Source organism: Herpailurus yagouaroundi, unplaced genomic scaffold (genome assembly GCF_014898765.1).
Source record: "Herpailurus yagouaroundi ecotype Mexico unplaced genomic scaffold, PumYag 77, whole genome shotgun sequence".
Taxonomy (NCBI): Eukaryota; Metazoa; Chordata; class Mammalia; order Carnivora; family Felidae; genus Herpailurus; species Herpailurus yagouaroundi.
The window spans coordinates 33,243,937-33,247,683 of NW_024412388.1; positions in this window are offsets into that span (position 1 = coordinate 33,243,937).

A 3,747-nucleotide genomic window follows, 5' to 3' on the forward strand; every position below is an offset into this window, starting at 1 on the left:
GGACCCAGAGCCTCACCAAAACTCCTGGTTCTCTTTAACCTGCTTGTACCTTTCTGGGTCAAGCAAACCCCACTTTGCAGAGATCTTTGGAATTGAGATTATGTCCTGCATCACTGTATCACATATGGAAATTAAACACATTTTCATTGAAGAGTCAAAAAAGCGAGGGCAAAATAAAACATTTAAGATTAATGAAAGAAAGAAAATCTGAGAATTTGTCATCAGCACACCCTCACTTCAAGAAATACTGAAGGATGTATAAGTAATGCGAGACCAGATCAAAGTAGGAAAAGCAAGAAGGATTAGGACGACTTTATAAAATAATAATAATTGTGACTTGTGGCCTTTTTTAAAGTTTCTTTATTTATTTATTTTGAGAGAGCAGGAGAGCGCATGTCATGCTTGAGTGGGGGAGGGGCAGAGATGGAGAATCCCAAGCAGGATCTATGCTGTCAATGCAGAGCCCGTCAAGGGGCTCGATCCCACGAACTGTGAGATCATGACCTGAGCAGAAATCAAGAGTCAGACATTTAACTGACTGAGCCACCCAGGTGCCCCATAAGGTATATTTAAAATAAATAACAGTAATAACATATAAGTTAGGGGGGCAGTAAATGGAGTTAAAATGTTTTAAAGATCCTGTATTATCCAGGATGAGAGTAAACATCCTGAGGAATTTGAGACTTTGTTAAGTTAGGAATGAATATCTGAATTTCTGGGGTAACCACTGAAAGAATGGAAACATGGTATATACCCTACAATCTAGTAGAGAGGAGGAGAAAATAAAATGAGAAAAATGTATAATCAATCCAAAAGAAAGAAGAAAACAGAACATGCAGAATAAATAGAAGACATAAAATAAGATTGTGGCTTCAAACTCAAATAATTCAGTGTGTAAATAAAATGTAAGTGGCTAAATGATTCTTTAACAGTCACCAATATAAAAATATCCAACTATATTTTTACAAGAGATATATCTAAAAAATAAGGATACAGACTGTTTGAAAGTAAAAGATTGCAAGAAGAAACATCAAGCGTTTCAGTCAGGTTTTAGCTGGGAAAACAGAAGCCTCTAAGTGTTCAGAGTGAAGAACTTTATTTAATACAGGGAATTAGAGACTTCAATGATCTTTGAAACAGCCGGGTGATAAAGAGCAGGGAGCAAAGGTCAGCAAGCTGCTTTCACACAAAATCTGCTTTCAGGAAAGCAACTGGGTGATTTTCAGGAAGATTAATAGCTGCTCCTTCTCCTCCAGTTTCCAAATCCTGTGCAGTTGTCTCTCATTGGCTAGGTTCAATCCAGAATCATAAAGAAAAGAGATACAGGGAACTGTAGTTCCAAGCTTCCTATTGGAAGCAGAGATAAATGCTGAAGGAAACAGTGAGGATGCCTACCTGAGATCAAGCAATCCAGCCCAAAAGGAAACAGAGGTAGCTATGTGAATATCAGATCAAAGTAGACTCTAAGGTCCAAAGTATTACTAGAGACAGAGAGAATCGCTTCAAAATACAAAAAATAATAAAGATTCAATTCACAAGCAAGATCTAATATTTGAATTTGCACTTGCCTAATAAGAAAGCCTCAAAATATATAAAGCTGACAGAACCACAAAGAGAAGTAGATACACCCATAATCATATTGGATGGGTTTTATATACTTCTCCCAGAAATAAACAAATAATTCAACAAGGATGTACAAGATTTGAAAATATGAACAAGGTCACCTTAATGGACATACATAGGGCAATGTGCTCAATAATTCTATTCTTTTCTAGCACACACAGAATGTTCTCAAATAATGAGCATATCCTGGGAGATAAGGCAAATCTCAACAAAGTTCTAAAAGTCAGAGTTGTACACAACTGACCTCAATAAAATTAAGCTAGAAATCAACAACAAAGAGGCAATTACGGTCATCTTGTTTCAGAAATTAAGAGTCATAGATCATAAAAAATTAAGAAATATTTAGAACAAAGAAGGGGTGCCTGGGTGGCTCACTCAGTTGAGTGTCCAACTCTTGATTTCGGCTCAGGTCATGATCCCAGGGTCATGAGATCAAGCCCCACATCGGGCTCCATGCTGAACCTGCTTGGGATTCCTTCTCTCCCTCTCCCTCTGTCCCTTCCTCACTTGTGCATGTGCACTCCCTCTCTAAAAGAAAAAAAGAGAAATATTTAGAACAAAATGACAATTAAAATGCTGTACTTCATAGTATGTAGGATAAACTAAGGCAGTATTTAGAGGAAAATTTGTAGCCTTAAATGCAAGTGTTCGAAAAACAGAAAGACTGACAATTAAATTACTAAACATGTGAAAAAGGAGAAGACTATGGCCCATAACCAAGAGGAAAATTGGTCAAAAGGAACAATAAACTAAAACACTTTAATTTAAACAATAATTTTATAAATGCACTCAGTGGGGAAGGACTCATGAACAAGAACTCTGGGGTAGAGAAGACAGAGAACAGATATCAGAGGGGGGACGAAAGAGAAAGGGGCCAGTGAATATGGTTGAGGAGAGAGCTAGGCTTAATGAAATGGATTTGACAGACATCTTCGGAATAGGGAAGTTCCAATATTTTCTTTTAAATTATCTGCTAAGGGTTGTTGATCCCCCTCTGCACCCCTCCAGTCTTCACCAGACGTCTGTTTGAAAGAGCCGACTCTTATCTGGGGTCAGAGGGTGAGAGTCAAGCAGCAGGGGGTGTGTTCTGGGAGAGAGGAACAAACAGCTGCGAGATGAACTGTGCAGACAATGATGCAGCTGGAGTGCCAGGCGTGGGGCAGGAAGTAAGGCCCTGTGACTTTAGCCATCATGGAGAAGCAGAAGAAACCCACGGGTACGGAAGAGGGGTGCCAGCAGATTTTCCCTAGACCTGTTTATTATGCATGTCGGGGTGACTGAATTTACAGGGAGGAGCATAAAGCTACCCCACAGGTCCTCGGCATCCTCTCCCCTGGATGCAGATCTACCCAGGATGCAAAGTGCTAACGGGCAGGCTGCTTGGCGAGTCTGGAGGCAATAAAAGGATGTGCTAAATAACTAGAGTCATCGATGGGACACCCGATACAGCCATGGTCACCTCTAGGCCGTTTTACAACAATGGATGAAGTTATGGGCGGGGGAGGGGATCAGGGTCACAAAGCTATTAAAGTGAGAGAACGGGGATTTGAACCCGGGTATGTCTGCCACAGAGGCCTGCACTCTGTCCTTCACATCAGCATAGATGGCTCACGTCTGTTTCAATCATTGTCGAGGAAAAGAAAGACCCCAGCCTGGAATGGTATCTCAGCCAAGCCAGACTGGGTGCTCTGCAAAGACCTATGATGGATGTCGCATTTTGCTACTTGTATTTGATATGTCTCGTGTCTTTTTGTTCTGCTATTCCTCCTTTTCTGCCTTCTTTTGCATGAAGTGGATATTTTCCAGTGTACCATTTTAATTTCTTTGTTGATCTGTAACTACCTTTCAGAGTAAAATTCTCAGTGATTCCTCTAAGAAGTATAATGGACATTTAAGTCACAATCTACCTCAGATTAATGCTAACTTAATTCCAGTAGAACAGGAAAACTTTGCTCCAATATAACCCTATCCCCTACACCCTTCTTTGGCAAAGATCTATGAAACATGTGTCCCTGGGAGACTTCTGGTAAATAATAAACTATTTGTGCTTTACTTATAAGTACCATATTAATGAGCTGACAGCACATTACTCAAAGTCATACAAAGTCACGGCAAGCCAAGTGC